Source organism: Lactuca saligna, chromosome 4 (genome assembly GCF_052625555.1).
Source record: "Lactuca saligna cultivar CGN05327 chromosome 4, ASM5262555v1, whole genome shotgun sequence".
Taxonomy (NCBI): domain Eukaryota; kingdom Viridiplantae; phylum Streptophyta; class Magnoliopsida; order Asterales; family Asteraceae; genus Lactuca; species Lactuca saligna.
In genome coordinates this window covers 119350915-119365896 of record NC_136420.1, presented here as the reverse complement: position 1 = coordinate 119365896, position 14982 = coordinate 119350915, and the positions used below count along the sequence as shown (strand labels likewise).

The window sequence follows — 14982 nt, the reverse complement described above, 5'->3', positions numbered from 1 at the left end:
CTTCAACATGACAGGACTGCCTCACCGGTCCTTCAGCCTATCTTAACCACTCTTAGAGCCTTCAATATGCCTGGACCGCCTCATCAGGCCTTCAGCCTGGGCAGCTCTCATAACCTTCAGCATGTCTGGTCCGCCTCGCTTAGCCTTCAGCCTGTCTGGATAGTTCTCAGTGCCTTCAACCTGACTGGACAGCCTCGCAGGGCCTTCAGTCTATCCGGGTAGACCTACGTCAGTTGACCTTTAGCACAAAACAGGACCACCTCAACCCAATTGAACACATACAAGCCATGTCAATATATAACATATAAGCATAAATATATTGTACCAATATAAACATTATTGGGTTTGTTGACTGGCAGCACAAAGCAGTACAGTGTCAACCCAATGGTACTACATCAGCACAAGCTACTGGAGAACATATAGTCGGAACATATAATAGGCAGATTTAAATGATCCCTAAGCATAACGTCATCCTATCTACCAGCATACCGATATAACAGATCACTACAACATGCAAGCATACTATAAACCAAGATAACAATCCAAAGGTTTGGTATTGGTGTCTATGACCCTGCTAGTACAGTAAGGAAAATTCACCTCGATTGCAGAAGCTTCATGGAAGAATCCCTAGTTGTTGCCCCCACTAACTTCCAGAGCTATCAATACCATAATCGAATAAAGTCTTAGTTAATAGGCCAAACCCTCAAGTTTCGCCCAAGGTCAAACTTTGTCCAAAGTCGACGGTCAATGAAAGTCAAAGTCAACAACTCAAACTTTAGGCTGAGTACGCCCAACGTACTCACCAAGTACGCATGGCGTACTTACCAACCATAATAGGGACCCCACACTGGTATACGCAGTGTACTTGAAGGTATGCTCGGCGTACCTGGCGAAATGCCACTTTTCCATTAAGTGCTTAATCTCTTAAGTCCTTTCATCCAACACTTAGATCTAGTCCCACAACATCATTCTAAGTCATAAAGTTTCCACCCTTATGAATTTCCATGTATAGAAAAGATCCAAAAGCTAAAACCTTAACTTGTCAATCCATTAAGACATCATGACACTCTCATGGAAGGTATATAAGGATCAAGATTACATTTTTATGGATCAATTTCCATAATGGATAAAGTTTCCAACTTTATCCGTTAGAATGGTCCAAACCACCAAGATCTAGCCTTTAAGAATCAAATGGGACCAAAAGTGCATCTTTTTCAACTTAATCCATTAAGTCCAAGTCTCCAACCTTCAAATCTGAATCACAATGATGTTTAGATGGATGAAGTTTCCAACTTTATCCATAACAAGGTCATAATCTTTCAAGATCTAAACTTTATGCACTAAAATGACCAAAAGCTCATAACATTCATAACTAGCTAGATCTAACAAATGCATCATCAAGATTCAAACTTTATACCTCAAAATCTACAAGATTCAATGCAACCAACACTTCTACAAGAAGTTCCTTATTCTCCAAGGTGCACCATGCATACTCCAAAGCATTTAAAACCACCTACTTTTACCTTAAAAAGCTTATCTAAGGTTAGGGTTTCATGAAAGGGGTGTTGGACGGGTGGAGGCTGAGAATGGAGTGGGTTTGGGGGAGTTAAGGAGCTTAAATAAGGTTTAAACCACAAAATAGGGTTTGGGAAATAATTTTGTACACCCAGCATACCCAGGATTCCCTAAGTACGACCAACATACACCTCCTTATACACCCAACGTACTCAGCTTGGCCCAAAACCACCCAAACTTCAAACGGTCATAACTTCTTCGTTATAGCTACGATTTTGATGTTTTTAAGATCCACGAAAAGGTAAAGAGAAGCCCTACACTTTTATCTACTTTATTAATCCTGAAAACCAACTAAACTAAAATCCAAAATTTATAAAAGGCCCGAACTGATGCTTTTACATATACCCTTGGGTTCTAAAGTACAAACCAAACCCTTTCATCATATAAGAAACATCACCCACATCCAAATAAGTATAAACCTTTCTTCCCAAGGCCCTAAGCCTTATGATAATTGATGATCGGTCAGAGCCCTGAACAATGAAGTAATTCAAAATTGAGTGTTACAAAAACAAAATATAATTTGATTGAGTTAGGAGTTGACTAGGTTAGTCAAGTAGCTGACAAGTACATATGACCAGTTTACATAGATTTTGATTTGCAGAATTTTAAAATATAAATGGAGGAGTTTCATGGAACGTTTAGTTTTTCTTTTGGAACTAACATTGCCAAAAAAAAAGTAAGTTAGTTTTCCATGGATTAAAAGATAATTAGTAAAAGTGAAAACAAAGCATAAAACCTCAATATAGACATACCTGAAGTGAAAGTACAAAAATATGGAGAAGATAATTTGATCATAAATTACGATCTCAAGCTATTATTCATAGGATTGAAACGCAACTCGTTCTCCCAAATGTTTAGTGTTCAATCAAAGATATGAATTTATAATGCTTTTGGAATATCGATTCTAAACCTTAATTTTGTTATAAATGATAAAGTACTAACATTTGTAAGAATGTGTAGGGATTGAAATGAAGTGATTAGACTGTAACATATAGAAAATAACTTGATCATGATTACCAAGTCCTTGCTACTATTCATAGGATCAAAATACAACTATTTTCTCAAACGTTCAGTCTATGCAAGTTTCCTTACATGTTCTTAAATAACTCAAAAAAATACATCAAGGATTTATTTTCAACAATACTCCAGAGGTTAATGTTGAAGCTTTTTATAATTCATATTGGGAAGCTTGTCCTCTCACAGAATGTTCTATTAGTGGCTATTTCATCTTGTTTAGAGGAAATCCAATTGCATGGGAATTCAATAAACAACAAATAGTTTCTATTTTTTAGGTTGAGGATGAGTATATATTTATGATGAGTGCCTATTCTAAAATGGCATGGCAAAGTCATTTATTAGATGAATTACAAGTTCAAAATATTACACATATACCATTAAAGTCTGATAACCTTGCAACCATTTACATATCTAAAAACCTATCTTCCATGAAAGAACAAAACACGGTGAACTGGGTTGCCTTGTTAAAAGAGAAAAGCTACAATCTAGCTCATTTCCTTAACTCATGTTCCTACTACTACTGGGAAGTAATTACCAAATGTTTTTACAAAACCTTTAATGACCCATAGGACTTTGAAGCTGGTCACAATCTGGATTTACTTTCGTATGTGTATGACATTTCTACAGTTATTTATGACTGATGTGATAGAAGGACACTTTATTTTCCTATGTGTGAGTTAGCTTAGTTGTATTAACTTATTAGAAGGTAGCTTTGGTTTTGTTCCTGTACTTATATGTTAATGTTCTTTTCCTGATGTAATGAATAACGATATGCTTGGGTGATCTTATAACTTCAAATTGACTCTTTAAAATAATAGCATCGTTGTTAAGAATAAAGCTTGAATGATCGATTAGATCTAAACAGGTAAAAGAATCAAAACATAGAATGAAGATCAACGTTGTGTCGCATGATTAGTAAGCATGGTCTTAGAAGAGCTCGATAAAGAACTGCTACTGTGATGGCTATGTAGGGTTTACAACGTAGATGATTGCATGATACAGTGAATGCATGCACCTTAAATAACTAAACCATAAAAATAATTAACCGGGTGGACAGGCCCAACCCTCTATACAAAATACGACCTAATTAATAAAACAATTGATGTAATCCATATGACCAAACAATCTCTCCATTTGCGTCAATTGGGACGTATACCTTCACGGTTGAGTATGCTTCTGAACTTCAAAAATCTTTGGTATAATGCTCAGCAAGACCTTGCAAACCTAGATATACTAATGTATCATATCATAGAAACACTTCTTATCCCCTTGACAATGCCCTTTTTTTATTTATCTATAAACTCAAAAACGTATTGTAGACAAGAAGTGGAGTAAAGATGCTTATCAACAAGATAGAAGCAAAATTTGTGGAAATCAGCATTTGTTCGCTCTTTTATTTGATAGGCCATGCACCATCCTTTCTTTCGTATTTTCCTTAGCTTCATTTTGTCAAAATATTTTGGATTTTCCTTGGGGAATATAACTGGCTTCCATCTGAAAACTGATGCAATCTCATTGTTAATTTTGCCAACCTCTTTAATGTACGAAACTAACACTCATTTGAGATGAGCAACAATGCGTTCATACTTTTGTTCATCCTTAAGTAAAAAATTGAGCAGCAAATTCTACTTGTACGGGTTCACCCATCGTAAATCAGCAATTGTAAACCCGCATACCTGACTCGTAGCACCTTTATCAACCTTCAAACGAGCGTTCGGGAAGTTATCAGTTTCAATCGCCCCTGAAACTTTCACAACTGTTATATATTTCACAGTCTAGGTTTCATACGGAGGCTTCATGTGCTTTCAGTAGAAGGAGAAGAGCAAATGATCTGCATCGTTGTCAGTTGGAGGCACATTCGCAACTTTGATGAAGGTACGGAACTTGAAGGCTTTCAGTGTGATTGGAAGATCCAATTGCGAATCTTGTGTGTTCTGCAAGTTGAAAGACAAAACTAGCTCTAACCAATATTGGCTTGGATTGTTGACTGCCTCATTCATAATTCGCTCCAAAATCCACAATGGAAATAAAAGTTGTATGCTTTCCAAAGCAACTTGAGCTTCATGTTCAACTTTCTCTTTCTCTTCTACCTCTCCTTCGGTTCTCTTGCCGATTTTGGATTTTCTTCATTTTCAGTTGAATGCTCACTAGTTTTCGGAGATTCCTTCATAAATTGCTCTCCCCTTGTTTCGGAAGTGAGCTTGACTCTGAAACACCTTCCAACCTGTTAAGAATTGCGAAAATTGGCCTAAGTTTGCCAGCTAAATGCTTTCGGACAGTGACCGTGATTAGAGCATCATGAGTATCAATTATGTCCAAAAGTAAGGCATTCACATCAACAATGCAACTTTTTATGACTACCTTCTCAGATTTGAGTTCATTTATTTTTGAATTGGTAGTAGCGATCTGAACAGTTAACACCTTTACTTTCTCTATCTTGCTGGCAAGGCATCCATTATCTTGCTTTTTGTGGCCAAGTCATCCTGAAGCTTCTAAATTTTAGATGAGATAAAGGTGTTGGGCTCTGAATTGTCCTATTCGATGTCGGTGCGAACCTTTTCTAGAGCCTCCTTCTCTATTCGAAGTGTAGATCCGAGACTAGTGATAACTAGATTTGCTTTCACATTATTTGTCTTGAAAAATGTCAGCAAAGTTCTCATGAAGGATTGAGCATCATAGATTAGTTTATCGACTTTTTCGATGGTTTCCTTGCATACAGAAGTTGAAGCCCCAACAACATGATTTGTTTTGTCAAGGTTCACAGAGTGTTCCTTTGTCAGTGTTTCAAAGAATGCCTTGACGGTTTCTTAAGAATAGTCACCACAAGAGGTAGCTTTGGTGGACTCAAGTAAGTAATCCAGCTTCTCAGTCAATGCCGTGAACTGCCCTCTACTGACTGGAGTTTCATCATCACTCTATATTCTAATGTTGAATGGAATGTAAGTGAAACCTCCAAAGTCATCTTCATCATCACCATAAACAATATATAGATCATCTTCGCATAGAGGTGAGATGTATGGAGTAGAATGATCCAGATTAAAGCCCAAAGCACCTGCCCCTGCATCAGATACATTGACATAAACTGGAGGTTCATTAGTGGCAGTGGTTGTTGTAGTTGTGCAATCCGTGAATAAGGGAGTAGATTGTGTGAGAGAAGATTGGGTCTGCAAAACTCCCATAGATACAAGTAGGCAAAGAGCAATAATTATTGGACTGGAGACAGTAGAGGTTGGTGAAGGGACGGAGAAATCCTAGAAAAAATCAGTTGTGATCGGAATAGAAGTAGGTATTTGAAAAGTTACCTCAGTTTTAGAAGTGACTTGTTGTGAGACCTGGGGTTATGAAGTTGCAGCAATATCATCATGTTCGTGGTGATCATCATGTAGAACCGGAAAGTCTGATACTGTGTTGGACTACGTATCTTCATGGTCACTTGGCGTTGGGGTTTGTGGCTTGCGAGCCGCTCGCTTGACTTTCTTCTCTGGGTTCTGGGCAGTTTCGGATGGACTAGCCTTCGCAGTTCTTTTATTTCCGCCCATTTTAGGTTTGTCTACCTCCTCAAGAACTTGTTTTACTGCATCTGTAATTGTTCGAAGACCGAAGGCCAGTAGACTGCGATAGGTTCGCATGACTTCACTCGCTATAGGAACATTACGACGCATTGCCTCAGGGATTGAACCGATGAATGAGAATCTGGAAGTATCATCCAAGATGATGTTGGTGGTGTGGAAAATCTAAATAGCAGCCATACATGAATATTCTAGGACCAGAATGTTATGCCGATCAATGGATCTTTGAACAACGCGAGTCCAAAAACGAGCACAGGAAATCCCGTTGTGTCCTGTAGTCGAAAGGGTACTCTAGACCACTTGATCCTAAAGCACTGAACCATAGTCGAGGTTTACACCTGAGTAGATACCGTACATGATGGTCATGAATAGCTTGCTTGCACAGTCTAAGTTGGTTACCCTCTTAGAGAAGCTTTTGAAGAGAATGGTAAACAGTCCGATTGACATTGGCGGTAGATTTGGCTTCTTGAACTTTGAGACGACGGTTAGAACTTCCACGTAACCCATTTGATAAAACAACTCCAAAACTCCTTTCTTTCCTTCAAATTTTTGTTATATCTCGCATTTATTTGATGTTTTGGAGACGAACTGCTCAGAGGATTTATGAACATTAGCCCTAGATTTCGGCTTTCTAATAGGGGTTTCGGTCTGTAAGGATCATGTATCACTTGGAACATTCTTGGTTCCACTTGGACTCCTTTTTTCGTGGCTTGATTTGACTTTTTTTAGTGGTTCTGCTACGTATTTTCCCTTCGCTTTCCAAGAGGTCATTTCAGAGAGACCTTTGGTTTCATCTTTATTGTCAATAGGAGCTGACTAAAAATATTCATCACAACCATCTTTATAGTTTTCTTCAACCAGGGACGTTAGTTCTGCAATCTGATTTTTATCCAATCCCCTTGGGTATGAAAACCTGATTAGGAACAGTTTGAACACATGGGAAAACAGTTGTTATTTCTTTAAAAACTTTTGATTTATTTTCAGAAACACGTGCAAACTCAAATGAATTTTTAGAAATTAAAACTTTCGTAGGTTCAGGTTCTCTTTTAACAAATTCTGAGCAATCAACCTCATCCTCTATAGAGATTTCACTCATATCGCTATCATCATCAAATATTATATGTATTTTCAACATTCAGTTTATTTTCTGAACTCAACTTAGTGCTTAATGAGTCAATCTTCTGTACAATATCAGATTTAATTTTCTCTTTGTCATTTTCATCCAAAAGATGTTTCAACATATTTTTATGATCTTTGGACTATATGTAAGATTCAATTTTGTCCAGTCTTATCCTCTAAGCATCTGAGACTTTGTCAAATGAGATGATAGACTCGCACCTGTAACAATCAACGTCGATTTTGTTCTCTTTTAATTCAAGAAAGGGCAAAATCATTTTAAGGATTTTCTTCCATATTTCAGAATCAAGATGCAACTGGTTGACATCGAAATAAAGACATTTAGTAATTAAACAAAAAATGTTTTGTTGTTTCAACAACCACAAATTGTCTCATTGCGAATAAATTAGATCTTCCCTCGACCTTGACAAATCTGACTCTAACTTCTCAATCCATATGCGCCTCTCTTCAATTATTGATGTTACCCTGCAGAGTTGATCGGTTAAGTTAGCATTATTCAAATGGGTTCTTTTTAAACTTTCACTTAAACTAGAGACTGTAAAATTTAAATCATTAAGTTCAGTTTAATACCAAGAAATAGGAATATTTAGTGAATCAAGAATAGAGTGTACCATGTTGATCATCCTCTTGCATTCCCTTATCTGCTCTGGGACCGGTTTCACAGCAAAGCAGCTATCCGAGGCCAGGCCACCATTAGTAGCATAACCCCTTTTCTCTGAGATGTTATTGCTAACCATCAAGCATCTTCCACTAAACAACGAAACATCATCATTCACCATGAAGCTTCTCCCGTGAGTTGGCCTACGAACCTCTTCCTCCTCAGGCTCAGTCGACCACACTTTGACTCTTCCAAACTTATCGCCTTGTTCCTACACAATTAAAGCAGGTTTAGCGTTATCATCATTTTTCTTCTTCTTGATTTCCTCTAGCTTTCTGAGATAGTAAGTCTCATCATCCTCCTCCTCTTTCTTCTCTTTCATTCTCCTTAGCATGCATTCCTTAGCTAAATGATTTTTGCCATGATATTGTCATAGCTAGAGTCTCCCATTAGCTTCTTTTCCTTCTTTACTTCTTCCTTTTGAGAGTTGCTAGAACTCTCATCCTTCACTTTCTCAGAACTGTAACTTCCCTACCAATTTCGGTTCTTGTTGCGGCTACAGTTTTTCTTTGCAAACTTTCTTGTATTGGACACCATCATAGCATACTCTTCTTTTGAGAGCTCATAATCGGAGAGATCAGACTCCGAAACTTCTTCCTCTGTAACCTTCTTGCTCTTCACAACAAGGGTCAACGATCCCATCCCAGATACTACCATTCCTTCCTTTGTCACTTTATCTTTGTGTGACCTAAGAATACCAACAAGATTTGCCAGAGAGTAGTTTTTGAACTGCTCATGCACTTTAGCTGTCGACACCATGGCTTTCTATTCAGATCTCAACCCATTCATGAACATGACTTTTTGTTCTATCACTTTACGTCTAATTTTGTGCTTCATCATCCTACTTAAAAGATGATTATAACGGTTGAACGCTTGATCGAGATTCTCCTCTGGCTTCTGAACAAAGGCTCCAAACTCCAAAAGCAGGAGTGTTTGAGTAGAGTGCTCCAGATCAACATCACTCGAGTAGAGTTCTTTTAGCCTATCACAAATGGATTTTGTTGTATCACAGGAACTTACCAGACAAAATGTCTCTGGAGGCAAGGCAAACCTAATAATCCTTATTTTGTTGATGTTACTAAGTAGCTTGTCTTTCTCATCCTGTGGAAAGTCTTTGATTTGAAGAAGAAGATTATTATAATCAACTTGAGTCTTTATTTCCCTCCTTGTTTCAGTATGAAAGAACATATGCATGGTTATGGCTTCCTATATCAACTTATCTTCAAGACCAACGACATAATCTTCAAAATGTAGTGCTCACACTTCATAATCAGTCAGAAAGAGTATAGGGATCCTTGATGTTGCTCCAATACTACTTGAGAGATTGTAGAGTTAACGTGAGAATTGTCGGGTTGCATGTTTTTCGATTCAATAATAACCTGTAAGAATCAGATGTGTAACTGAAATCGAGTTTAGGTTAGAATATTGATCAAGATTCGTCGTCTACAATCAATAACAACGATGAAGACGTCCTAGAACAGATCCAATAGCGGAAACCCTAATGAAACTCGACACAATATTTGCATAGATTTACACAATCTCCCGCTCTGATACCAATTGTTAAGAATAAAACTTGAATGATCGATTAGATCCAAACAGGTAAAAGAATCAAAACACAGAATGAAGATTAAAGTTGTGTCGAATTATTAATAAGCACGGCCTTTTAAAGAGCTCGATAAAGAACTGCTACTGTAAAGGTTATGTAGGGTTTACAAGTTAGATGATTGCATTATACGGTGAATGCATGCACCTTAAATAACTAAACCCTAATAATAATTAATCAGGTGGACAGGCCCAATCCGTTATACAAAACATAGACTAATTAATAAAACAATTGATGCAATCTATATGACCCAACAATCATGTTAGGAGGATTCAATAATATGCTTATGTTTGGGTGACCTTATAGTTGGTGTGTTATTTGGCAATAAGGTTCCTCGAAAGAAGTACTGTCAAAATGAAGTTCAACATCCTTTAAGGATCTAAGAGAGGAAAAATAGTCTAGTTTGATTTGACCCTTATGTAGTAGTATTTTGCTTTGTAGGTTCCATTAATTTTTTTTTTGCTGGAATAATCCACGCCATCAAATTTCTAAAAGGGGGCAAGAGCAAGTAATTAAGCTTGATCCTTTCTCATAAGAAAATTTCTCATAACTAATATTTTATTATTGTCCCTTCTAATGACTTTATATCTGAGATACAGTGAATTAGGGATGTTATTTGGGCTGGAACCGGCCCGAACCCGAATAACCCGAAAACCGAATAAAGGCAATTGCATAAACCGAAAACTGAACTGATTAACCAATATGAGTTCGGTTCAGTTCGGGTATTAATTGGTTCAGTTCGGTTATTACCCAAATCACATGAATAATATAATAACAATGTACTTTTATATGTCAACATAAAACATTCAAAGAATAACATAATACAATAACACACTGAAAGAATAACATTTACATAGTAGATTAACATAATGAAAATTAATTTCTTATTTGAATTTCTTGAGTTGGAGCATAATTTTCCATGACTAGATAAAGTAGGAATTATTGAATCCATAAAGACAATAGGAAGAGTCAATTTTTGAAAGTTTGAAATAACAGGAAGGATCGACAGAAGTGATTTCGAGTTTGGAAATAGATAAAAATATTGGTCGATTTTGAAAGACGAGAACGAGCATAAGATTTTTTTTCTCTTATGAACGACCAAGAAAAAAGTGTGAATCGTAATTTTGATTTCTATCGATTAAAGAAATGGATGAGAAATGCTTATTCGAGTCGGGTATTTAGAATCAAATAAGCTCTTATTTGAGTAATCCGAACCGAATAATCCGTGAACCGAATACGTATAATATACATACCTAAAATCCGAATCAAATTGCTTATCAGGCCTAATACAGTTTGGATCGAATTGCTTATCCGGCCTAATTCGGTTTGGATTTGCGGATTAAATTCGCATCCCTATGGTGAATTATATTTCTATCCCAAAATCATTGATATGAATAATATTTCCCCTTGGGGTTGTGTCTTAACATTTTCCACCAAGCAATTCCAAAGCGTTCCTCGAATCTTAGTATGTCCACCCATAATAGACACAAAACTCAGAAACAGGTACACTCGCCAAGAATAGTAGGTACACTCGCCAAATCGTAACATGTCCTCTTCCCAGATAAAGGATGGTTAATAACAATGAATAATAAATACCAGACTTAGAATATGCATATTTTATATTTTAACAACTGATACCAATTTAAGAATGATATAACAATCATTTGATACCGAAATTAAGAAATTCAGATAGGCAGTTACAAAATTATGTGCTTATTTATATGGCATACTTATTTACTACATTGAAACATCTGTTAAAAAAGATTCCGTTGGATCATGTACATCAAAATCTTATTGGATAAGAAAATCCTATTTAAAGATATTGTGTGAGTTTTTTTTTTTTTTATTTAAAGTTTTTTATATTAGTTTTAAATTTACAAATCCGATTGGTATAGCTTTTATATATTTTAATAGTGTTGTATTTATTTATTTAAATAGATTGATATTGGTATCATCCCTGAAAAAAATATATATATCATTATTTTTTTATTTAAAGTTTTTTTTTATTTATTTTAATAGTGTTGTATTTATTTTTTTTATTTAAAGTTTTTTTTATTTATTTATGAAAAAAATATATATATCATTATAAAGGTCTTTTTAAGCATTTTGGTAAATTATTGCAAAAGTTTCTTTATTGCTCATAATATGTTTTCAATTCTGCTTTTTGTGAGTTACACTTGTTAACAAAATGAAACTTAAAGATTTTATTTATTTTCTTATACTTGAAAAAAAGAACGCAAAAAAACAAAAGAACCCCTTATCTAATTGAAATTATTTACTTTCTTCGTTTTCACATTCACCTCAAAAGTTTGGTTGCCCTGAAATATCCAGCACGCAAATCACGTTTGCTAAACCAATCCTTCAACCAGGTATATATAAGATTATATCTGGTAATATAGGCCATACACCATTCTTATCTTCAACACCATCACCATGAAATCCTCATCAAGCAGCTTCTCCGGTTCCCACTCTTTCACCAAATCCAACATCGATCAAGAAGGATGGGTTAAAACCATGCGTAAATCCATCATCGAACCCGATGATGAAGAAATATCAAAAATTCCCGTTTGTATCTTCACTGTCCCTAAAGTACTCCTTGCCACCGATCCTGAATCCTATATTCCACAGCAAGTCGCGTTAGGTCCTTTCCACCATTGGCGTGAGGAGGTCTATGACATGCAAAGGTACAAGCTTGAAGCAGCACGACGTACCCAGAAGTTCATGAATACAAGCTTCGAACGCATCGTGGAATCGATGAGGAAAGAAGATGAGGGTCGAATCCGTGCTAGCTACCACAAGTTTCTTGATATGTCTGGAGAGGTACTGGTTTGGATTATGGCTGTTGACATGGCGTTTTTACTGGAGTTCCTTCGCGTGTATTCCATGAAAGAACAAGGTCGAACACTCGAGAAAGTTACATCCTCGATGTCACATTTGGTGGATGCCTCCGGGAAGAAACTTTCACATATGGCAATTCTTCGTGATTTGGTTATGGTGGAGAACCAGATCCCGTTGTTTCTCATGAAGACGATGTTGGAGCATCAGATTAGGGATGATGAAAACAAGTCAGCTGCAGAGACATTGAAGTCAATGCTTATGGGGTTGTACCACGAGCTTTCTCCATTTAAAGAACAAGAGTTGCCCGATGTTGACATCGACGACTGTGATCACCTCCTTGACTTTCTTTACCACTTGACTGTGCCAAACAACAAAGAACTCCATATTGAAGCCATTGAGATCGAGTATGAAGGTATCACCGAGGAAGCCGGCGGCGATGGTGATCAAGAGAAAGAATCATTAGCAAAACCTGGTGATCTTCGAAGGTTCACGGATTTTATTTGGAAAATCCTTTCCAAATCAAACGCCGCTCTGTTAAAGATTTTCAAGAAAATAATTTTCGGCAAGCCAGTTACAGTTATAATGAAACTGCCATGGAAGATCTTGTCTAACCTTCCTATACTCAAACTCTTTAAAGAACCCGTAGAAAATATGCTGAGAAACTTTCGTGGTGATGAAGAGCAGAAATCTAAGGACGGCAGTAACGATTCGAAGGTGCCATTAATAGAGGAAATAACGATCCCATCCGTCACTGAAATGGCCAAAGCTGGGATCCTTTTTTCACCCGTTAATGGTGGAATCTTAGACATTAGCTTCGATAACCAAACATGTACGCTTTACCTCCCAGTAGTCAATCTGGACGTAAACACAGAGGTGTATTTGAGAAACTTGGTAGCATACGAAGCCTGTGTTGCAGCGGGGCCATTGGTGGTGGCACGTTACACTGAGCTAATGAATGGAATAATTGATACTGAAGAAGACGCAAAGCTTTTAAGTGAAAGAGGGATAGTTTTGAATCATTTAAAGAGCGACAAAGAGGTTGCAAATTTATGGAATGGCATGAGCAAATCTGTGAAATTAACCAAAGTTCCCAAAATGGATAAGGTTATTGAAGATGTGAATAAAAGGTATGCTAAAACATGGAGGGTTAAATTGTCGAAGTTCATGAAGAAGTATGTATTTGCATCGTGGAAGATTCTCACATTGTTGGCTGCTTTGTTTATGTTGTTCTTGTCGACTGTTCAAGCTCTCTGCTCTGTGTATAGTTGTGCTCGTGTGCTCCATCAGCTCCCAGAAATTCCAGAAGGGACGATGGAGTGAGTGTATTTTATGTCTGTGTGTCTATTTCTTTATTTAGAAAGTTCATAAGCTCTCTAGGGTTTGATTTACTATATTGATCGGTTTTATGTTTCGATTTAAGGTTTTTTTTTTCATTAAATGGCTACTATATTCATCAATGTTTTAAAAAGCTCCGCCATGGCGCGCCACGACTCCACGGCTTGCACATGCCGCCAAGCTTTGCCAAAACGCCGCCTTAACTCATATATGTGTATAAAAATGAATAATAGTTGAAAATACATATAAAAATATTAATTATATAGAAAATTACCGCCTTAAGTCACGTCTTACAAACATCTTGACTCGCCAAGACTTGGAAAAGCTTGAGGCTTGACATTACCGTCAAATCACGCCTTACGTTATTTAGAACCTTGATATTCATATTATACTATATATTATGTAGATATCAAACATAAAGCTAATCACAATAGAGCTATAACTATAAGGTGATCCATAGCGAGAGTTGTTACTAGATTAAATGTGAATATAATATCAAGGAGAGAGAGTGTGAAGTTGAATGACCATTGAATAGTGCAATAAAATTGTAATGAAAATTTATATATTTTTTAAGAATTAAATTGAATGTGTATATGTTATTTCTTACATGACAATCTAGACAACTCTCCATGAGTTTAGTGCATTGGAGATGACCTAAGCCACAACCTCTTCTTTTTCCACCATCTAACCGGTAGGTCTTCAATGGTAGCGTATAAGAGTGTTCAAAATGGGCTATCCGAAATTTTGGATATTATATTTTAGACAAAATTGTTAGAGAAACATTGAATACAAAAGATAGAACAGAAAAAACTATAATGCAACGAAACAAGATTTTATTATTAATCAAAATATCAACACCATTTACATCATCTATATATATATATATATATATATATATATATATATATATATATATATATATATATATATATATATATATATATATATATATATATATATATATATATATATATATATATATATATAAAAGAATTGTAATTAAAATTTATATATTTTTTAAGAATTAAATTGAATGTGTATATTCTATTTCCTACATGGCAATCCATACAACTTTCCATGAGTTTAGTGCATTGGAGATGACCTAAGCCACAACCTCTTCTTTTTCCACCATCTAACCGATGGAAGGACGGTAGGTGTTCAATGGTAGCGTATAAGAGTGTTCAAAATGTGCTATCCAAAATTTTGGATATTATATTTTAGACAAAATTGTCAGAGAAACATTGAATACA

The 14982-nt window shown here is 36.1% G+C and overlaps 1 pseudogene; it reads left to right on the top strand.

Annotated features, from left to right (window-relative positions):
* Positions 1-11928: 11928 nt before the first annotated feature.
* On the top strand, positions 11929-13788 carry LOC145042691 (putative UPF0481 protein At3g02645 pseudogene; annotated as a pseudogene).
* The last annotated feature ends 1194 nt before the right edge of the window (positions 13789-14982 follow it).